Source organism: Aquila chrysaetos, chromosome 17, assembly GCF_900496995.4.
Source record: "Aquila chrysaetos chrysaetos chromosome 17, bAquChr1.4, whole genome shotgun sequence".
In the NCBI taxonomy this organism is placed as follows: domain Eukaryota; kingdom Metazoa; phylum Chordata; class Aves; order Accipitriformes; family Accipitridae; genus Aquila; species Aquila chrysaetos.
Window position 1 is genome coordinate 14644794 of NC_044020.1, and position 24136 is coordinate 14668929.

The window sequence follows — 24136 nt, forward strand, 5'->3', positions numbered from 1 at the left end:
CTTAAAGATTTGACAATAATCAAATAAAAGTAAATGCTTGTGGTCAATTTAATCATTTGTCCCAAGTCCTTATAAGAGATTAGAGCAGTGAAATCGTGTTTTGGACTGAGTGTCACTGCGAGAATACTAGAAGATTATCTTAATAAGAAGGTGGTATGAATTGGAAAACAAAGAAAAAGGTATTCAGGACAAACCTGAAATAAATCCCGAAGCAAAGAAAGTGGAACCAAATGTTGCCCTCCAGGAAGTTTGGGAACATTCATTCTTAGAGTTTCATTTTGACTCCTTATAGAAACCTTCCCCAAGGACTAACCTAGAACACTTGAATCAAACATTCTGCACCCAGGGGAGGGTGTTCTCCAGGGACGTCCTGTTATCCCATTTCCATGGAAAAACCCATGTGAAGGGAAGCCACAGAAGAGGTTCACATGAACCTTCCCTGCTGAGGGAATGCCTTCATTTGCACAAAGCTCTTTTCTGAAGTGCTTTATTTTTATGGGAGCTGTGAGCTCTGGGATCCACAAATAGTAACTTTTAGTGCTGGCACTAATCCTGTCAATCAGAATTCTTCTCAGAAACACCATTAATTAAACTTCCCTGAAAAGGATACAGCTCGCAGAATTTTCCCTGCAGCTCCCTCTCTCCTGATACCTATCCCAGCACTGTGTTTACATTCAATAACCGAAGAAGACACAGAAGAGGAGAAAATCAGAGCTTTCACAAGAGACGACCGTTTTGTTATTGTAGACTTATTTTAGCTGTCCTACTCAGCTTGTTTTGAGCAAATTCTTTCATTTGTCATGTTGAATGATGCTAGCAGCTGTCAAAATATGCTTTAAAGCAGCCAGTTTCCATTTGCTGTCTGTTGCAAGTGAGTATTTTCTGAATTATTATACAGTTTTCTTTATGGATTATTAATAATTTGGATTAGAGCTCCAAGCTTTCTGTGTAACCCTTTTCTGAAAGGGACAATGAACTTGCAAGGAATTTGGGATTTCTTATTAGCAGTAAGTGGTTTCGCTCAGTAGCATGCTCTGTAGCAGACGTGCCTGTATCCACTGCCAGTGATGTAGGGAAGCTTACGTTCAATCTCCAGATGTTCAAAAAGGGATATGGCAAGCCTTGGTTTTCAAGTTTTAAAATGTTTGTTCTTCCAGGTCACAATTTGAAAGGGGAAAGCCCTCCTTGAATTGTCTTCTCCTTGCTGTGCATGTCGCTGTTCTATTGGGGAGATAGGTTTACATGAGGACAAATGGCTATCCTGGAATAGGCTTGGCCTGTTCTTGCTGCCATTGATGTTCATGTGAGCACAGCAGACCCTGCGTGGAGCAAGGGAAGAACACAACCCTCTGTTTATTCCTGTGGGCAGTAACTGCTGATCAAAGCAGGAAGAGATGAGGAGTCTGGTTTTCTGCTAATGTGAATGCCACTGCTGTGTGGTTAGCAAATGGGTTCTGCTTAGTAGCATGAACGTGTCCAAAGAAGGAAGCAAGTGCTATATTTGCATGGCTGAGGATGATGTTCCAGCCCACAGCTGCTCAGATGCACACATACTTCGCCTATTTCTTGGCCTTTACTTTCAAGAATAACTATGCAAAGATCTTGCAATCTACTTCCACTCGGTATGAGCTGTATCTAGTCCTCCTTTTGGTTGTCTTTAATCTCAGGAAGCAGTTCTCTTTCTTTCCTGTCTCATGCCAAGACATGCAGAATGAAAGCCTGAATGTAGGGCAGTCATTGTATCCAAAAGTTGTTCACTTCTATTGAGGGAATATCACTGTGCGTGTGAGAGGAGTGACTGTTCTCCAAAGTAGTAGTGTGCTGTACTGGTGAGATCAGTGTAAATATAACTGGCGTTTGAAGATGGTGAAGAAGAAATATGCCATTTTCTGAAACTTTGTAGGTCAGAGGAGTTGCCGTTTAGAAGGATATTAGCAGCTTGGCTGAAGGGAAGGTACAGATCTTTCTCCTTCACAGACTTTCTCCCCTGATGTGTATGGCTGCCTGGCATTACTTTAAAGGCCAATCATTATTATAATCGCTGATTCAGATTTGTAATAGTGAACATTAATTGAGCAGCTTAGTACATGGAATGGGGTGTTCTCAGGGTGCCCCCAAGTCCTGCTATGGAGAACCATTCTGTGTACAGCTACACCCATGGCATTGGGAGTGGACTGAAATTGGTGTCCAGTGAGCCCCCGAGAAGTAGAACTGCAAAATGTGGGTTGATGTTGGAGAAGGATTTATTTCCTCCCTGCTCTTCAGATCTCCAATATATTCTGCAGGTGGGCTGGAAGAAGCACTGCCGATGGCATGCTTTTCCTCTCCCTGACTCTACCTCCAGACCTTGACCACATCGGGACAATCGGAACTGTCAGACCTGTACGTAATGCAGCCTGTGTGGTTCAACCAGAAAATACGATGGGGTGGGAAACTTTTTCCTAAAGCTTATATTCTCCCTATGAATCTGTACATAATGATACTTCTCTGCATCACTGAAATCCTCGTCAGATGAGACCGCAGAAACATGAAGCTGTAACGGTCCGAGTGCTTCATAACATTTGAAAACTAACAAGGGTATTTACATGTACCTACGTGTTTGAAAGATGAAAAGTATTTCCTTGAAGACCTGTGGGCTGTGCCTTAATGGTCATTCCTCAGCTGAGATTAAGATGGCCTTGAACTCTAAACACTTTCTTTAATATGTTAACATATATAGCATGTTGTTATATTAAGTTCATTGAGAGTAGCTATTAGATCAGTTTCTAATGTGTAGCTTCATCCCTCTTGTACCCGGATAATAAAGTCTTTGGGAGTAAGAATTACCTTTTTGTCCTACTGTTTGTATACCACCTAGAAAGCTGGGTCTTGGTAATACTACCACACTCTAACACTGACAGAAAAATTGATAATTAGGAAATGGCTGCAGCCCTCTGGGAAGTAGAGCTCAGGTACAGCAAACTGTCCCTGTTCAGCAGAGCATGTAAATGTGTGCTTAGCCTGAAGTCAATAGGCTTTGACTATGGTTTTTAAATTAAACTCTAACTTAAGTATATTGCTGCATGAGAGGTGTATTTATTTATTTTGAATGCTGATGTTTTGTACTGATAAACTGCTTGTAAGTGGTTAGGTGAGGAGTTCACAGGAGGCAACACACCTCCCCTTTTTAGGTCATCCTAGAAAACAAATTCCTTGGGTACCTGTTTAGACAGTAATGGATGAGTTCAAGGCTTCCTGTTCCCCTCTTCTGTTGGCAACACTTGTTTGCCAAATACTAATGAAAAGTCTTTTTTGGGCACATAGCACATCTGAGGAAAAGTTGAAAAGTTTTATTTAGGTGCTCCCTCTGTAATGTCTTCATAAGTAAATAAACTACATGGCAACCCTGACAGCATAAAAATCAAAAGGAGAAAAGGAGATCTGGAAGAGATGGGTAAACAAAGAAATAGTTCACCTAGACCATTTTTAAAAAAGGTGGTTTCCTGCTCTCATTTTCATGACTCAAAGAAAAAAAATAATTTCCACAAGAGCAAATACTGAAATCTATGGGTAAAAATTCCTAGCTGTAACTGGAATGAGATTCAAGTTTAACCACCACTCTATGGCTGTCACACACTGTGACTATGAGAGGGGGGAAGGATGATGACAAAAAAGACAGAACCAGACTCTTCTCAATGATACTCAGTGAAAGGACTTGAGGAAAGGGACACAAATTGAAATACAGAAAAATCCATTTAAATGTAGGGAAAAACTCAGTTACTGTAAATGATCAACAATGGAACAGATTTCCCAGGGAGGCTGTGGAGTCTCCATCCTTGGAGATATTCAAACCCCAACTGGACATGATCCTGGGCAGCCTGCTTTGATCAGGGAATTGGACTAGATGATCTCCAGAGGTGCCTTCCAACCTGAACTGTTCTGTGATTCTGTGAAATTATTTGCTATTTTTGAAGACTGGAGGAGAAATCCTTCTTTTATCTAATAGATTACTAACTCAGAACCCATTAGGTAGACTGGCTTGCCTCCTTTGTCCAAAAGAACTGTAAAGTGCACTCTCCAGTTATTCTTCATGGTGCTCCCACTCTCTCCTACTGATGTTATTTCACTTTCCTAAATGATTAAATATGTAATTGGGACTGAAACCCAGGTGTGCTATTTCCAAAACAGCTTCTTAACCACCTTGCTGTTGGATAATTTGGGATTACTCCATTATATGTGATGCAATGAGGAATACTTCCTATGTGAATACCACACCTAACTGCATTAGGTGAGTGAGCCTTCAGCTGGGAAGTAGCATAGCTGAGTCCTAGTGTCAGTCTGAAGGTTTAATTACTTGTCCAAAGTGAACTATATCTTCACATAGCACATAATTAAGTTGTGGGACTCTGTTATGGGATTTTGCTGAGTGTTGGCAGCTACTGGAAATAATAATGGAAAAAAGCTGCTATGGAGATCAGTAAATACACAGATTCCATCTTTGACTCAGGCATTCTGGAAGTCATAAGCCATTGTAGAGTATTTGTGGGAAGCATCATTATATACTTTCCCTGTTCTTATGTTCTACCCTAAACATCTCATATTGGCCACTGCCAGAGACAGGATACGGAGCTAGTCAGACCTTTAGTCTAGCGTGTTACAATTTCCCTTATACTCTTAGTACCAGCACTGGTAGGAAAGGATGTGGAAGAACATCCTAGCCCTAGAGTGTCCTTTGGAAGATGCAGGCTAAAATCCCTGCAAGAAGAGATGAGATCTGAACCCTGTCGCAGACCTAGCTGTTGAGCTATTGGATAAAATGGAGCAGCACGTAGTTTTGTTAACTGGGTTCCATAACTTTATTTCCATTCAAAGCTGTCTGGTATAATGGAACCAAATTAATTAACAGAGTAGAGGGGAGTGAAACCATGCTTTTCTTGTGTGTGCGCGCATATATTTTTAATAAAAAAAAACACATTTAAATGTCACAGGTCAACTTCTGAATGACCTTGGATGTGATTTGGTTTCTCTAGTTTCCGTAATCAAGATGTTAACAACTTCCTCATTTCTTAAGCCACAAAGTACTTCTGATAAAAGCACTTTCAAGATTCTGATAAAAGCATTTCTGTTATTAAAATTGCATTTAATGGATACTGACCTATGTTAGCTGAGAATCTAGTACCTTTGTTAACTGGAAATTGAGTTCCACTGTGTGCTTGAATGTGCAGTGCTGGGTGTGTGCCTAGGTCTGCAATGCTGTCAATGCCATTGCGTGAATAAGAGCAGAACATGAACCCAATGTTTATGGTCAGGGGAATTCAAAGGACTGAAGAATCAGTAAAAATTGTGCCAATTTTACCACTGAAGATTACAGCCCAAAATGTGTCCAAACCCTAGTGATGTTTCTTGGACTGGAGGGTTTACATTTATGGAGTCTGGTTTTCGACCTGAACCTGAACTTCCTTCATGCTTAAGTTGTATGGAAATTTCCTGTTCATTAAATTGTTCTTAGCCCTTCATAGTCAGCTCACAATGGAATTGCGGTGTGATAGATATTCTTTTGGATAGCAAACAGTGAGAGAGCATATTTCAGTCATTTCATTGATATTACAAATTATGTTGATCTCAATTCAGAAAAATGTTGCTTTAGGACAGAGCAAATACAAGGAGAATAGCGGAAGAGGGCTTTGTGACTGTGGGAAAGAAAAGGAAAATCTTTTGGGGGTTGTCTCCATTTTTAAAAAAACTTTGAAGAGATTGAAAGAGAGCAAACAGTCTGAAGCAGAAAAAGACTTTTAGACCCACGATCCTCCTGATGCATGACCTGAATGTCATGAAGTTATGCCTGCTGAGAGTCAAGTGGGGCACACTAAACAATAGAAATGGGCGAAGTCAGCTTTTCAAGTTACTGAAAAATTTTGAATGAATTCAGTGACCTGGAAGGACTTTCATACTATTTGTGAGTTGGAGCTCTGTGGACTGATAAAGCCCAGCATACTCTTGCTGTAAGTGGGAGTAACCAATGAGAGGAAGATAACTTGAAGCTTGGTGGCTCTTTTCAGACCTTGGTGATTAGGAATGTCCTCTTACGTTGCTCTTTTCTGCGATGTGATACATGCTTAGTAACACTAAGCATCAAAAGGGGATTGAGATCTCTTTTGAATCTAATACTGAAACTTCTAATGGAATGAATCAAAATCTTGGCTTTGGCCACCCTAGGGTTTTCAATACTATAAATCACTAACAGGTGTCTATAAAACCTAGAGACAAGACTGTAGAATTGTTTTTGAAATTGCTGAATAGTCATTTACATCAACAGTCCTCAAAAGTCCGTGAATTTCCAGTGAATAACCAGAAATTAATACAAGTAATGGCCCCATACTATGATCTTAAATTACTGAAAATAGGCTTCAGTGTTTTTTAAATAATCCATTTCCTCTGTCGGCACCAGGATGTTCTGTATGAAGGTCCTTGGGTCTAAAGAGGATGGACCATTCAAAGCTCTCTGAAGAAAGCTTACGGTTTTTATTTTTATGCTGGTGGGTCTGTATACTACCTAGTGGAAGCTGAATGCAGAGTGAGTCTTCAGGGAAAAAGAACCCATTTCAATGAAGTTCATTCTTACTGTATTTCCTGGTATCCATTATGAGTTTCTACTAGATCACCCACAAATTGTTGTACTGTCTTTGTATAAGGGTGGCACCTCATTTGTCCTGCACTCTGAATTGACATTTATAGAATTGTTGTCATGCCAGGTCAGAGCAAGGGCCCACCTAGGTTAATATCCTTTGTCTGACTGAGACAGTCACTTACAGTAAAGCAAGTAAAAGCAGATGAGTGTGCAATGACTCTTCCTATTATGTGCTCTCCCAGAGTCTGGCAATCTTTGCTTTGGGACTTTCTAAGCTAGAGGTCACATCCAGACTATGATATCTCATAGATGATGAAACTGTCTTCCTTTTTTTTTTTTTTTTTTTTTTTTTTTTTTATTCCTTCTTGAATTGTAGTTCTTGTACAACAATAAATAACATTTACTGTTTAAAAACTATTCAGGACCTTTCTCGTATCCTGCCTCAATCATCTCTCTTTTTCAAATGGAAGACTCATACTCTAGATAGCCTCCTAGATGGGAACTGTGCCATAGCTCTGATCATTATTGGTGTCCCTTCCTCAGGCTCTTCTTGAGAAAGGGTAACCAGAACTTCATGCAAAACTGAAGCATAGATATAACTTATATTTATATGTGTGACCTAGATAGAACTTAGATTTTTCCCTAATGATTCTTAACTTGCCTTTTGACAGCTGCTGGCTAGTCAACTAGTATTTTCAGAGAGCTCTTCCTCAGGCTCCAATATGTCTTTTCTGAGTATTATTGGTTCATTTAGAGTTGATCACTGTACATATACAGATATAAGGTTTTTCCTCCCTGTACCTTTACTTATGAACACTGAATTCAGTCTGCCCGTAGAAATCCATTACTATGAACTCTTTCCCCAGTTCTTTGTATTGACTTTAGATTTTATGATAATGAATAGTTTTGTATCGTCTACAGACTTTGTCTTCTCACTGTTCAATTGGTTTTGCAGAGTGCCTTTATGAATATGTTGAATACTACAGGTCTCAGTATAGATCCTTAGTGAGGTACTTTGGAAACCTTGCTCTGTTATGAAAACTCACCGCTGGTCTGATGCTTTGCTTCATCTCTTACTAATCACAAGAGAATGTTCAGCTTAGCCTGTATCAGCTTCACTTCTTAAAGAGGTTTTAGTAAGTGACTTTGCTGAGAGATTTTGGGAAATCAAAGTCTGCTTTGTTAAACTCTAATTTATAGAGCTGTTGATAGTGGGTTTTGTCAGTCTCTTGCAAAATTTTTCTGTTTTATTCCATACTTTAAAAAAACTTTGCAGGGGTGTTGTTAAAGATGACTTTACCAAAGAAAAATGAAGAGTGCACAACAATTATGCCATTGGTAAACAATGTTCTTTATTTTCTCTTTCTGTACAGTGATCACCTCTATTTTCTGGAGTCATCATTTTTATTTCATCAGCAGCTGGTTTGTTACTGAAAAGCTCCAAATATTTCCTCTGATTGCCTTCCTGTGAGTATGATCAAAGTAGTTACCTCAGATTTCCTTGCCTGAATACCAGAAGGTTTTTCTGTATTGAGGTTTGGTTTTTTTCATACTGAGGCTTTTATATTGGATTTGCCCCCCCCCCCCCCCCCCCCCATGTACTTGCTTGATTTTGGGGGGCTGATCCAAATCCCTCTGAAAATCAGTGGACAGCCCTGCAATCAGACTTTTGACTCCTATTCATCTGGGGCCGCAGTCACCAGGGATTACTTTCTTCAGAACTGAGAGTAGATTTAAAGGATTTTATCTTGAATTTTATCTTCAAATCAAATAAAAATCTTTGAATTTCACAGTAATAATTTTGTGGGTGTATGGGCATTCTTCTAATAGCTATATTTATTTCTCTGCTGGATTTCAGCAAGTTTTTCGCTTGCAACGGGAGTCTTAAATCATACTTACTTGTGTTAAGATCCTGTGTTTGTGTGTTACTGTCCTGCTGTGTCTTCTGTTCTTTTTAGAGCGAGCAGGCTCTGAGGAGTCTGTGAGAGTTCAAGTAACGGTGTTTACTGACTATTTACAACGTGCAAGACTTTGACGTTTTTTACAAACATTGTTCTTTCACTGCCAGAACAAGTGAGGACTCACAAACCATTTAAAGGAAGTGTTTATAATGTGTATAAACTTTAGCTCCTCAATATACGGAAATTCCAGACTGGAGACAAACTGAGGACTGGGTATATGTTTAAGCAGTGCCTATGACAACAGACTGATGGGGTCAGAAATATTGCACCAGGGTCAAGGCAACTCCCTTAGATACCATCATCTTCAGTTAATTCAGGGTACAGCGAACTGCTTATTTTCACTGATGAGTGACCATGTTTTCTGTGTGCCTGGACCTCCTCTGTACCTCTGCTCCATTTCCCCTCTTTTTGGCAAGAGCAGTGTGGAGGAGGATAGGCATGGTGGCAGGCCGAACACTGGTTGCATTGCCTTTCATTTCCAGCAGGCTCCCCTCCCACCATCAGAAATGCTGGGTCTGGGCCCATTTTAGCTGTTCTTGTTATCATCCTTGGGGAAACAAATTTAACTTTGCCTACAATTCCGAGAAGGTTTGTGCAAATGCTGAATGCACTGATAATTGTTGCGGGCTGTTCTCTGCCCTGGTTGCCGTTTTGGAGTTCTGCATTGCTTTCAAGCCTTTGCAGGGGGAGTACTTAAGACTGAAGCCAGATACAATCTGGGATTTCCAGTTTGTAGGAAATGTTGATATTCTAAAATTAGGATTTCTTCCTTATTCAGAACCAGCCTAAATGTTCTAAAATTTCCCATGAAACACTTCTTCCAGTGAGATCACTGAATTTAAGTTCCCACATGCTTCCTTGTGTGGTGCATTCATGAGGTACCTAAATGCCTTAAAAATTTGACCCAAGGAGAGGGAGGCCATACTGTCCAAAAGCAAATGGGATCAGAAACGCAAGTGCTCTCCCCCTATGCTTAGGACAGGATATTCAAAGAGAGCAGTGACTGCCCTCCAGAGTTTTTCTGACAGATCAGCAACTGGAATTATATTTGTAGACATGTCTGAGCATGCAGACTGTGGTGTTGAAAGAAGGCACTTCAGTCCCTCAAAACTGAGACTATGCTTCAGTGTGTTTCTGAGCTGGTGCTGGTGTCTTATCTTGATGCATAAATTGCATCTGAAAATCTGTCCTTCAGGGACTCAGTCATCTACTCCAAGTGTAGGATGCAGGACGAGTGTCATCTGTCTCACGCTGGAGTCTCCATGGTGCTTGCATAGCACTTGTCAAAGCGGTGGAAGAATTATGTCACAAAGAAGGAAAGGCAAAGTCTGATAATACTTTCCACATTTAACCTCCTCTTTCACATTGTAAAGCTGGCCGAATAGGAGGATAGTCTTCAGGGGACATGAATGAAAATACCATGAAAAAGGCCATTAGTTGCCTTTAGAAAATCTAAAGCAAATGGTGTGGACTAATATGCTCATTTGGAAAGGAGAAAAACCAAGCATTATCTCTGTAAAGTACTGGAAACAAGGCACATGTCTTTATCTGAGTATAAAAAGCAGTAATATAGTTTAGTATTATCATGACAGTCTTGTTACTCTTCTGTTAGCTCTTGAACACAGCCAAATCTGACTTTGGAAGACAATCTGAGACATGCTTATATAAAATACTTCCAAAAATAAGTGGTACCCTATAAGGTTAAGGTTCAAAGTCACTGGCTAGTGGTGATTGTTTTTTATCTTCCTTGGAAACATACATTTTGTTAAGTCAAGATGTTCACCATTAGGAAACATTGAGTAAGAAATGCTTTGACCGGTTTTCTCTTAAATATTCAAGACTGAAAGCATTTCTGTAGAGTCTCTGAAGATATTTTTCTATGGCTTTATTGTGATGAGTTAAACTGAGATGAGTGTAAGGTCTTCCTTCTCTCATCTGTCCTCTCTGCTGCTTGGAAGAGGAGGTGCAGCACTCAATCTTGCCTGAGTTTCCCTGTAGCTTCTGGGACTTCAGGTGACCTGTACATGCAGCTGGGGCACTTTTTGGTAAAAGCTCTTCTCTGAGAGATGAGAACCTGGTGGGTTTTGAGTTGCGTTGCATTCTTGAAGAGGTGTTAAAGACAACTGTTTGGAGTTTTGTTTAGTTTAATACCAGGGGATCAAGCATGGGAAATAGTAGCGTTGATCTTCCTGATGCAATTCACAGTCCCATGAAAATGTGGTGGCTGCCTTTGGCTGCCGAGCCCAATTGGTGGGCATCATTTGCTAGAAAACTCTTATTGCTTTTAAGAAATTTGGAGCTAACAGGCAGCTGAAACAAAGAAAACCACTGCATCATTTAGATATAGAAATTTATGCTTCATTTAAGGGTGAACCAAAACAAATAAACCTGCTGTGATTCATCCAAAATTTTGGATGAAGAACATTTTTTATTTTCCAGGAATTACACCACCTAGGAATTGTAAAACTGACACACTGAGTAGTTGAAGAGAAATCTGCTTCTAATAAACCATGCCTTGCCAGACAGAGGTTTAAGAACATCTTAAAAAAAAAAAAAAAAAAAAAAAAAAAAAAATCCGAACAAGTACAAGGATCGTATGTAGGGGCAGAGTCACTGCTGTGCTCAGAGTGAAGGGAGTGGAGTTGATTATCTGCATCTTCCCAGTAGGTAGAGAGCAGATATAGCGCGCTGGAGAGGATGTGGCAGGAGCACGCTGTGCTTTGGCTCTGTTTGCTGGCAAGGACTACATCAGACAGCAGTGCCAAGCACAGCTTAGGCACAGCAGAAGCTGTATCTTACTGTCTTCTGCGCAATATTAACCTTCTAAGGCAGGAAATGCGTGTGCTGAGGGAAAGATAGGCTGGGAGCTGGGATTCTTCAGTCTTTGTTGACAACTGCTCTTTCTCAGCTCCATTACAATAAGCTCTCCTGTCACTTTAAAACTGTATTACTGATACTGCTGCTTTGAACTTCCCAGGGATGTTCTTCACTTGGTGTGTGCAAGTTTACGGAGCAGACCGATCTCTTTCTGATAAATGGGGCCAATTGTTCAGAACAGTGATAATCATTATACTGTGCAGCATTAAAAAAAAAATTAAAAATAAAAAATTCCCTACTTCCCAGGACATTGTGAGATTTTTCCTTGCCTACCTTTCGGTGATGCTTTCAGATCATGGGATGAAAAAGCCTTGGTCAAATACTTCTAGATGATCTGGAAGTGGGAAGTAGCTAAAATCTCAAAAGAATATCTTGTCTCCAGCTAATGTTGTGGACTCAGGTGCTGAGGAGGGTAGCCTCAGAAGTGCACCAGCACTGTTAGATGTTTATCTGAACTGAGCTTGAACTTCGAATCTCTGGAAGTTCCCCCATGCCTGTTTTCCAAGAAGAGCCTGATCTTTGCAGCACTTTCTCACACGAGCGCTGCGGGTTTGGAGCTGTTAAGTCTTTGGCCTGACTCTCACTTTCACTAAAGTCCCTTTACACAGTTCAGGCATTCTGCTTCAGGGATCTTAAAATGAAAGTAGATGACATTTAATAGCATAAATGAGAAACAGGTCCCTTAAAAAAAAAAAAAAGAAATTGGTCTTCTGTAAATTTTTGAGTGCTGACCTTGAAAAAGCCCTTAAATTCTCTGCAGGCAGACTGAATTTTTTTAGGTGAACAGATACCCCAAACTGCAAGAGATTACCTGAGGCAAGTAAGCTGTGAGGTTTTTTTTTTCGTTTTAAGAGAAAATTCTTTTCCGTTACACTTGGTACCCACATGTCTGTCTTAAAGCACTATTTATTTTTCACAGAACTTCAGAACTGCTGGTGCAATTGTCTCAACCTTCTTTAGGATTTTTTTAAATTTAGTAGTTTTAAACATTTTCATATATTCTGGTTATGTGAAACATGTTAAGATTCCATTTGTATTTCGAATATTGACGGCTTTTTTATGTGGGAGGCAATGTTTAAATATGTTTTGAGAAGGGGGGAGGCAAGAAAAGCTGTCATCCATCAACTAGTATTAAGTCCAACTTTGAAAGTTTGATACAAACTGAATCTGACTGTTAGTGCAGACATGATACAAATTAGCTGTGACTTTATGATACCAGCTGTTTCTCTGACAGGGTAAAAGGGCACATAACTAGAATAGCATCTTTTGTTGAAAGCAGTGTTTCCCTTTGTTAAATGTGGGAGCCTCAGGCAAAAAAATCATAGTCCTTAGTTATGTGACATGTGCAGTCTGCAACATGTTCATGGAGCCTGGGGGGCTTTTTACTGTTTTTCAAAGACAGGGTTATCATAAGCATTCTATTTTTGCTAGTTTTATCACTGAAAGACAAATCTCTGTCATGTCTTTGCCTTGTGTTAAGACTGAGGATAATCTAAGTGCTATTTTCCTTACAACTACAAAGAAAATACTAAACAGCAAAGCCTGAGAAAAGTCTGCAAAAAAGAAATCACAAATCTCAAAGTAAAATTTAATTTCATTAATTGTTTTTATTAATTGATTCCCTCCAGTTATTTTTTTCTTACTAGAATTTTCAGGGGTTTTTATTCCATCCAAACTAAGTCTACATAGTCTTTTAACAGACTAAGAATCAGTGTTAACTGGATATTTATTGAGGCAGCAGATTAGTCCTGACACAGATGAAGGGACACTAGAGCCACATCTCTGCAGTCACATCTTGGGTCTTGACTCACTTCTGGTGCTAGGTGGCTGTGCACAGCTTCCTTAGCGCATCCAGTGCCGGAGTGAGGAGGATGCCACGAGACTAGGGGATGGAAACGCAGAGAGTTGATGCACCTGAGGAGCTTTGTGTGGAAGCAGCCAGGGGGTTCCCTTGTTACCAGAGCTCATAAAGCCTACTCATAAACTGAAATGGCTCTGAGCAAAGCCATTTGTGTGACTTTACATCACTGTACATCTGTGTCCCCACTGTGCATCTGTATGACCTTAACATATCCCCTGACTACCTCTGGCAACTTAAAGTTGGCTGTAGCATGTAACTAAACCGAAACAATGTGATTTATTAAGAAATCAAATTAATCTTACTTCTGCCACTTGACTAAGAGCCAGTAAGATTTCAAAGTTTATTACCACAGGTAACAGACACACTCCATTTAATCAATTAGGAAAGAGGCAATATTAAGAATGGAGTTCTGTTATTAGTATACTAGTGTCTAACTAGGAGTACTGTGAGGAACAACATTTAGGCTAGAACTACTAAGAGAAGAAAAATTCAGGCTGAATATCTTGTAAAGTTTCTTAGATTAATGGTTATCAGCGCTGATGCTATACTGAAAAAAGGAAGTCTCTCAAAAGAGGTACCTTTCGGAACTGGATTTTTTTTTTTTTTAAGATGCCATGCAGTAACTTTAGGACTATGAGCAGTGTGAAGGGCATTGCTCCTTCCAAATTTTAAGTGGGACTCCACAAAGGAAGGATGTCACTGCTAAGGTGATGGTGGGAAACTTCTCTGCTAAGCATAAATTCTATTTCAGACAAGTGAAAGTTAGAATGACTTGATGATATTTTGGCCATGGCAGAAATGATCACACAAGTCCTGCACGTCTTCCTACATGGAGTAGAGAAGCCTGTATTGTGAGCCACTGTGTGAGATGGTAGAGCAGACAAACCCAAACCCTACTGAAGATGCAGAAGAGAAAAAAATACGTGGACATAGAATTATAGCAGGCATATGGGTGAAAGGGCAGAGTTAAGAGTGTTGAAAAATACTAAATTCTACTCATAAACTTCTTGGAGTAAATTTAAAAAATAAATACATTTCAAAAGGAAAGTTTAGGATGTAATAATTGTTGTGTTTTTCACGCGTTGCTAGTGATAATGTGAAGCACAAAATAGAAAATTCCAAGCACTAATAAATAGCTCTTGGCCATTTCTGTTGCAAACATGCAATTTTACTATCTATCATCTGTTTTTGAAATTATGTGAAGTATTTATTTAAAATGTTTCACCATGATAGTCTAAGTGACTAGAGAACTTCTTGCTTTCATGAATGTGTAGAGTCGCATGTCAACAAACAAAGGTCCATACATGACACCTGAAGAGCAAAACCCAACCACAAAATTCTAAATTCTGAATTGATTTTTTTGTTATGCAAAAATCCCCTTGGCCATCTTTCTGGTTGTGGTCATATCCCTGCAAACCTGGACTATCTCCAAAGAGAGCTTAACGTATCCCTTCCATTCATGCAACCATGCTGAATATGGGAGCACAGGGCTGGCTATAGATGCAATCAAAGTAAAAATGTGCAGGAGATGCTGGATAACATGTTTATCGCTAATGTGCAGTAACCATCAAGAGGAAAGAGACGACATGGAAAACTTAAACCTCTAGCATTATAGCAAGCAAATGTATGATAGCTGTAGAAGCCATCATCACAGTTGAATTTTATGGCCATGATGTCAGAACCTCTATAGTCTCTTGCAATATCATATTCAGAACATCTCATAATAACTTCAATAAAAGAAGGGATGCTAGCCCTCAAATCCCAGAATTTAAATTAATCTTTTTATTCTCTGAAAGTACATTACTTGTAATGAAAATGACATTTTTCCTCATTTTGTATTCTAAACTATTGCTTTATATTGTTCTGAACTTCAGTCAAGTTTCCATATTTCTCTCCAAGATGGTTACATTCAGTAGTGAAATGATGCTGGCTCCTTTGGGTATTTGGGAGAGAGCAGACAATATATTGTCCTTGGCTGGGCCAGCTGCCTCACATCCTCTCAGGGGAGAGGAATTTGTGCAGTGACTGACTTACAGTCAGATACTTGGGTACCATTTCAAGAACTTAAGGAGGCCTGGGACTGCTGGAGAACCCTTCACTCACATGGCAGATGGGAGGGTATTCCTCATGTTGAGTTGCTCCGGGATTCATGGTTTATGATAAGGAAAGTCCTGTTACTCTAAGTGCCTGCTGTTTTGTAGATGCTAATTATGCAAAATGACTTACTGGGTGTTTCAGGCTGTTACCTCTCTGGCTGGCTCACTGCTACCGTCATATTCCTTTGTGTCTCAACTTGATTAACTCATAAGGGTCAGCAATCATTTACTTCCTATGGTTATTTAGTACCACACTTGGACTTGTCTCTTTGGAAGACTCTGCAGGCAAAAGCCCTATTCTGTGTGAGTAAAAGAGGCAAAATTTGACCTTGAAAGTGAGTAAACATTAAGGACTTGCTTCTGCCAGACAGTGGCACACTGAACATTAGGTTAGTCCTTTTATAGTTGTGTTGATGATATGCGTTCTTTTCTTTTTCCCTCTTTTCCTTTCTTTCCATCTCTTTCTTTCAATTTTCTTTCTTTTACTTCCTTCCACCCAGCCCAAAGCAAAGATTTATAAGCAATGATCTTGTTCAAAGTACGGAAGCCGGCTCCAAAACCAACCAGATCTAACCTTCCTTCAGTTTTAAAACCTTGCTTGAGGGAGCCAGAATCCCTTTACTTAAATAACTTAATTTTCAAGCAGTATGAATCATGCAGCAACTGTACAAGCTCTGGCTAGAATATATTGTACATATGTTTGTTCTTTAGGCAGCAAGAAGAGAATACAGAACTGGAGGTCATTTGAGTTACAACTACTTTGGGGGATTTTTTTTTTTTTTTTTAGACATTCCTTCTAACAAATGCAGTTTAAATGGGTTTGTTTATATGGCGTGGAATTGGAAAGGCCCAAACTAACCAGGCTTCACACAATATGGCCTTCTTCCAAATTAATCTAAAATATTTTAATCCCTCTGGAGTTTCTTTATCCTCTGCATCTGTGCTATAGTGGAGACACATTTTTAACATTTCTTTGAGGAAAATTACCTTTCTTTCCCTCCAACTGTACTCAGCAAGGTCAATGGAGCACTGTTATATGCTATTTAAACATCTGAGATTCATCATATATCTGCACAACAGAAAGAATCATCATAAAAGGTCTAATGAATCCCGACTGCTAGCCAAGCAAGGGAGTCCCCTTATGGATACTGGGTATTAGAAACAAAGAATACATGCAAAATACAGTTTTTACACTTTAGCTTTATACAATTAAGAATTAAACTGCCCCTTAAGAAGGGGACAGAGAATATTTGTGACCCCCAGAACAATTCTGGCAAGTCAAACTCTGAGCCAAATTCTGAAGTCGTTGGATGGGCCAAGACGGTTGCTGAGTCGGTCTGCCTGGGAGTTAGGGGCCTGCTCGCTTTGTGGGACCAGACGGGGCCTGAGAGGGAGCCTGGAGGGGCTTCTCCCTCCTGGGGAGGGACGTGCTCTGAGTCGTGGTCAAGCTCCAGAGCTGGCTATCTCAGGCTCTGGCTGTGTGCCTGTACTTGGTTTCAAGGCCTTTTTGTTTTCTAGTTCAGTAGCAATTTTATGGGACTGAACTCATTTTACTACCCAGGAACTGAAATACCGAGGGAGGCCTAGGTGGTGGGTTTTTTTCTGTTTCAATTTTTATAAAATTATTTTCCAGGTATTTCAAAAGCCAGTGCTCCTCCTTCAGCTGCCTGTAGTTCCAGTCAGTCTGAAATTGCCACAGGGAGCAGATACAACTCTGATCTTTTGGAAGTTTTATCTGGAAAACTGTTGTAGGGGGCATTTTTGTCTGAAATACTGTTATATAACTCTTATACTGTTATAAATTACACTAGGGCTGGTTTAATACCAGAGTTTATTCTAGACTCATTCTTCCTTTGAATACTGCTAGGTCATGAAGTTCAGATAGCTTTAGTGAAGTTCAAATAAGCTTTTGAACCTCCGAAGGAAAAATGATATGTTGAAGGGCTCTGTTTTGTGAAGGCACAGGGTTTTACCAGGGTTTTTTTTCTCATCACTGAAGTCCTGCAGGGACTGCAGAGAAACGAGCTGCTTTGCCAACCTGCTCCAGGTTGGTCTTGGCCTTCCCCTTAATCCTAGTGTGCTCTGCTTTTCCCAACTGTAACGTGCAGGTAACTGTGCTTGTCTCCTGCACAAGGGGCTGCAGGGCATGGGTTGTGGGGTGGCATGCCGGCATAATGATGGTCTGAATGAAATCATCCGCTAAGATCAATCACCCCAGGCTGTCCCTGCTTTTGAATGAAGAACCATACCTACCCCAAAGACACTTTCCCTGTCTTTTCATGTAGGCAGAGGTATTTTGGGATCATTGCAAGCCATACAGTAATGGAATAAATTCCAAGTGCAGCAGGAGACCACATTGGAGGAAAAACTCATTAAGTGCCAAGGGCATTTCTTTTACTTTTCTTACTGGGACTGGAAAATATTCCCTAAATAATACATCTGGATGTAGAGGAGTAGAGAGGGAAAAGATGAAAAACAATCCTTTAAATTCAGTAGGAGCCTACTTTAATGGCTTGTTTAATCTGCCAGCTGGCACAGCGTTGACTTCTTGCTACACATACTTTAAGGAGACCTATGTAGCTCTTGGAACCAAGTTCATATTAAGTTGTAGAAACTTAAATATTAATAAATTGGCAGGACTGCTTCTTGGTACTTAATAGAAATTGAGAAACTGCTTAGTCATCTCCAGAGATATTTCTGTCTCCTTTTTAATGCGAATACCAAAATAATATGGACTTAAAGCAGTAGAAAAGATAGTAAAAATTCAGATCTGTTCCTGATACATGCCCTGCCTGAAGTACGTACACATCCTTCAGACTTTGCAATCTTATGTATTCTCTATACAACACTGTTTTGGGCAGAGTTTTTCTAATGTCATTTGTGACACCATTTTGTTTGAAAGAAGTACATTATGAGTCTGCGTCTTCTCCAACGCTCCTTGGCCAGGAGAAGAACTGGTGCCATTTTTATGTGTTTTTTTATTTGGGGTGTCTTGCAAGTGGTATCACTTAATAGTTGCTTTAGGGTATATTGCACATGTATTTTATATGACTGTAAGTGTTCATGCTTTTGTTTTTTACCTGGATTTGTGTGAAGGTATATGGGTGCAACCGAGTACAAACTGGAAGTGCAGTGTCAGCTATATAACTAACATTTATACTTTCGGTTCCTAAAAACGTTAGGCTACATCAAGAAGCATGTCTTCTGTTTTCAATTACTTTCAGCATTGGAAAAGTAAAGGAGAAAAGATGTAACTGCAGACCAACCTGTCTTTTATATTTAGGGAATCCTTTAATAATATCTTAAGTGACACTTGTCAGTATTTACAAGTTGTAAAGGTTTTATTTGGTCCAGGTAAGCACTGAAAAATCTGGCTAGTTTACTCAAGTTTATTTATGAATTTCAGATCTGGCTTTTATTTCCTTTGTTCACCTTAAGAGTGCAAGCTATTTTCAGGATTTTTATCTGGGGGTATGGATTGTAAAATTCCTCCAAGTTTGCAAGCATTATGATCTGGGATTTTAGTTTGATCTTTCTCTGTACATCTTTTCCAGAGTCCATTTCTTTTTTTCAGACCTCTTTTCCCATTTTTGCCTCTGTTCCCTTTCTTTCCTAATGATTTTTTCCACATACTTAATAGCGTATCTTTGGAGAGGTTGTCTCCCTAGTTGTACTCCACTCCTGTAGAGCCATCAGATCTGGTGAGTTGTGAAGCATCACCATCGGGAGGCCTCGGTGCACACATGCCAGTCACAAATGCAATTATTTCTGCTTTATTCATTTTGAAGAAGGTGTAAGATTTGAAGGCTGAGTTCAACATTTTTTTTTTTTTTTCTAGCTAGCCCATAACTAAAGATGACGTGACTGAGTTATGAAAAACAGTTTGCTTCGTAAACATAGGCTGCTTTCCTATTTGTAGAGCATTTACAAACAGATTAGAAGTTGTCCTCCCTTCCCTCCCCTTCCACCTTTGTATTTCTGGTTTTGGCCAACACTTTGTACACATACAAACCTGCTCTGCGGGTTGACTGTGAAAAATGTGCTTCATGTGCCTTTGGTGCCCAGAATTTAGACTTTGACTAGCCATGTGTGCTCTGTGTCTCATTCTGAGCTGGGTGGACCTAACATGGCAACAAGGGAGGCTGGAGGAGACCCCATAGGAGCTTTGGATCCTTACAGAAGAGGACTTAGGGAAAGGTAGCAGATGACGTGCGGTACAGGGATTTTTTTTTTTTTTTTCCCATTTATTTTTTGAAGGGAAATTAAACATTTTCATTTCTGGACCACACAGATATTGTCTGAGGCACTGTTCCTAAAAAAGTTAAACAACTGCAAAATTTATTGGCTTGATACAGTGCTCAAGCGTAACTTTCCTTTGTCAAATTAATACAAAGTAAGTATGTGTGTCTGTGTGCTCTCAATACTAAGTGCACAGGATACTGTCAGGTCTCGCTTGTCATGTTTAATTGACTCTGAGCCAGGCTCTGTTAAAAGTTTTGGTGATGCTGTTGCCCTGCAGGGTGAAGCAATGCACAGTCACATACAACATTACCAATGTAGCCATGTACTGCTGTCATGGTATTTGCTGGCAATAAGTGTTTGTGCCTGAATGTCTAGATAGCAGTCAGATTATTGTCAAGACTCTCTGTGTGAGTCTCATGAGGCGAGCTGGCAATACTGTAATCTTGCTGTGTCAGGTTTTACGCTGGCTCATGTGCAGCATGCAAGTGTGTTATCTTGCTTATTGCTTTTGTTGTAACAAAGGCTCATTGCTGTTGGGTCTTCTGGTTTGGTGACGTCGTTGTGTTAGTGTTTCCTTACTTTCAGCTAAACTCAGCATAAAGTGGGGTCTATGATGTAAACTTCAAATATGGAAAATAGTTTGAGAAGCATCTATTTTGTCGTACCCTGTTTGAGTTGTCCTGTTGAAAGGCTTTACATTGTTGCTGCCCTGCTTTAGCTCTTTAAAGCTGGCACTGACCTCGTGCTTCAATTTTGAACCAAAATCACACAGAATTGCTGCTCATTAGAGATAAATTGATAGAACTACTTGGCAGGAAACAATCAGGGTTTCATTGGTAAAGATGACTTTAAAAGTGTGAGCTAGAAAAGTCCAGTAGAAATTTCTGCATCTAGATTCATTCCTGGTAGAATTCCACAGATTTCCATGATGTTCTGTCATTGAGTAACTGGACTTACAGCTGCAATGTATCTATCATGGTGACATGCATTGTGTCTGTGCAAAGTAAGTGTACAGATACTGGGAGGGAAGATTAATTCATTAAAGTTCAAGAGCAACAGGCAAGATCTTGAAAATTTATCATTCATTTCTTCTGAGGAACTGGTTGGATTCAAAATGCTTAGTGTCTCTTAGGGCACAACTAGTAAGATCAGCAAACCTAAGAACTTTAGGGGTGTGTTTTCGTAGCATTTATTTTATCTTTAGAAATGCAGGGATGACGACTAAAACTTAGTGTTGTTGCTTATTGCTGGTTCAAAATAGAGCAAGTGAGACCCCTTAACTCTCATTAGAGTTTATGATGCTCAGCGCTAGGCAGAGCTGGATCCTAGGGCTGCATGTTTTAACAGGAAGAGAAAAAGGGTTGAAAATACAAAAACAAAGCCACAGTAAGCTGGCTGCATTGTATCTCCATATTATTTTCTATTACTTTTTTATGACTATGTAGCTTAATATATCATGGTTTTGTATTTTGAAATGCGTTCCTGAAAACATGTGGAGTTTGAAGTCTGGCTGAGTGAATGTTTCTGTTGGAACCTTACCTTAGACTTGCTTGAACATTTTATTATTTTTAGCGGCATTACCTTAGCTTTTTAATTCAGGACCTGAGAGATGCAGAGAAAGAGTGTGAATAAAGTGCTAAAACATTCATAAAACCTGCTTGGACACAAATAAGTTCAGACAACATGTTGTTGAAATATTGTATGGGAGCATGAAGGTCAACAGGGGTGTTGCAAGGGTAGGACAAGAGGGGAGCACTAAATGAGAGGGATGGGAGCAGAGTAGAAGTAGTCAGGAAGACAGAGGGGCAGATGCTTCCCAGCCTTACTGGTCACTGGCCCTGATCAGCTCCTTGCCTGGAGGGGAAAACCCTTCTCTCTAGCGGAGAGGCAAGTATGGAGAGCTGCACTGCTACTGCTGGCTTCCTTGCCAGTTCTGGTGCAGAAGAAATGCTTGTGCACTTGGACAGAGCAACATCTTCCCTGGCTGATGCCTGCTTTGCTCCAAGCCCAGATCCTCTGCCTATTGCCAGAGCTGTGACTGCTGCTCCCAGTGTGAACCTCTGCTTGTCATGATGGACACCAGACCGCTGTGTCTTGTGTTACTCCTGCCTGCATCATTGGGTGACTAACTTCACTAGGCAAGAGCCCCCAGCATGCTTTCTGATCCCGTGGCTTGTCCTGCTTCACTGTGGTGGTATCTCGTCACGTGGGCTCATTGTGGCTTTGCACATCGAGAAGAGACTAACAGCATCACAGTGATTAGCACTCAGTGCATGGTCATCAGCTCCTATGGGCATTTCTGTCCCGAGCTGCATCTCCACTGCACCTAGCTCCAGTTCAGGGTCAGGCTCTGCTCCTCTCCCAGATGCTTGCTGTCCTGGCTGACACTTGTGTTGCTACATGTCTCCCCTGATGCATGATCCACCGGGCATGCTTGCAGCTATGCCATTTCCCTCAGAGAGGCGGCAGGCAGTGGGACTAGGGCACATGGTGCATCTGTGATGTCTCCAGCTGAGCTCCCCCTCCAGAGGACTTGAAGTTAGATGAGAAAACATTGACAAGAATAAGTAATTTTTCCTTTTCCCTGTGCCTTTAAAGGCACAAACTGTATGGATATAATGTGGCAGTTTTATTTGCGTAGGCCAGAAGCTGAAGACTGGCTTTTCCATAGCCGTGGCAGCTTCTTCTGCTTGTGCAATATTCTTTCCCATGCTCTGATTTTTCTCTAATAGATATCAATGGGAGAGTTGGCGTAGGGCAAGAGGAAATGCATTCTCCTCTTTAATATGCGTTGGTTGTCTGAGCTGGACTTAACCTGTTTTTTAGTGATGTTTGTCTGTTCTTTGCTATTATTAAGAAACAAATAGCTCCTGACCGGAAGGTGTTGGCATGGGTGCTCGTTTTCTGCTCTTAGAGATTTCAGCGAGAGATGAAGCTGGCCAACAGCTGGAGCATTGCCACAAGTTTCAACAGTCAGGCCACAGATTTGCAACAAAGCGTGCAGGAGGACTTAAATGCATGATGTCGGCATTCCCGTGATTAGATTAATGTGATGAAGCTGAAGGTTTTCACTGGTAGAAGCAGATAAAAGACAAGGGTAACTGGTGAATGATATCACATGAGCCTGCTTCCCAGTGTTTGAATGCAGAGAAAAAGTGAATGCAAGTCAGAGCTCATTTTGGGACTAAGCACTTTTTCAAACTGTTTTGTAGACTATGAAATCCCTTTGATTTCAGTGTGTTTTGTCCTTTGAGGTGGGGCCTCATTGTCATTACCTGGGGTATATTAACTTATGATTAAACAGCAGTAAGGGGCAGTATAATTTTCAGCTGCCCTTTGTATCTGCAGCAAAGGCTAAATATTTCCTCAGTGATAATGATATGAGTAAAAATAATTTTTCCCACAAGTAAGCACTGCAAGAGTAAAAAAATTCTGCCTTTACGTGTGTGTGCACAAAAGTATGAGAGGACGAAGTAGCCTATATTGGCATAATCTGAGATCATACCAGTTTCTGACATGCAGGGTGAGCTCACTGATCTTTTGTAGTGTACATTAGATGAATTTGACCTGTGAGGGTGGAATCCAGCCCTGACTGAAGGCTCTGGGAAGTCTGCCAGGGATTCCAATAGGAACAGGACTTCAACTCTAGTCTGTATATGAGTAATATTTCAGTATCTTCTGATCTTTGGGGACAACATATTTGAAATACTTCAGAGGACACTTGAAGGGGAGAGTCAAGGGTCAATCTTCCTAACATGAGAACCAGTGTCTGTGCCAGCAGCTTCCAGCTATGTCTTGTTTCTTCCTTTGTCTGCTAATGGGAAATGATAGACAAATGTCACTGAGATCAGGGGTGGGACCAGTATATGCAAATCCAAATGTCAAGAGAAAGCTCTGCCTGGCCCTTATGTCAATGTGCAGTAGGAGAAAGATGAGGGAGGAGTGGAAATGGCATACCTGCACTCAGCCTGCCCAAGGGAATAAAGACAAATGGAGACTTTCTATTGCAACTGACTGGCTCTGAGATGATAGGTCCTACTGCTGCATGCTTAGAAGTGTATTGCAGTGTTAGCAGCAGCACGCTAGATGTTTGCTAACGCCTCTGGGATGGTGCAGCTCTGTAATGCTCCTTCCCCAGTGCTGAATTAGATCATGGATATGAGAGATGGACCTGAACAAGTATTTAAAGCCATGGATCTTTCAGTTGCAGATCCAAGGAGTGAAATCTGTGGCAGGGACAATGTCCTATAAAAAGCTCCCTGTCAACACTTTCACGTGGTTCATGCTGCAGCAGCAGGAGGGCAGCACAGGGCCTGGCACCTGCAAGGACATGTGTGGTACTCACTGTGGTAACCTCTACTGTAGCCAGGGTGGGTGAAACCTGTTCAGCGCCTCTTTGAATCAAGGGCCTGGACCATGGTGTGGTCCTGTGGGCCATCAGTAATCTGCAGAGCACCACATGGGATTCTCTATTCTACATAATCACTACATA

General features: G+C 40.6%; 1 protein-coding gene across 14 annotated transcripts in view; it reads left to right on the plus strand.

The window, feature by feature from the left end:
- CALD1 (caldesmon 1) overlaps nucleotides 1–24136 on the plus strand; it is a 198485-nt gene that overhangs the window by 71052 nt on the left and 103297 nt on the right. For 11 of the 14 annotated variants that reach the window (XR_003927098.2, XR_005934246.1, XM_030040326.2 and 8 more), the window contains one exon: nucleotides 7981–8074. The exons of the other annotated variants lie outside the window; for them this stretch is intronic. The gene's annotated coding sequence lies outside the window, so the exon portion shown is untranslated. The remainder of the gene's footprint in view (nucleotides 1–7980; nucleotides 8075–24136) is intronic. 14 annotated transcript variants of the gene reach the window in all.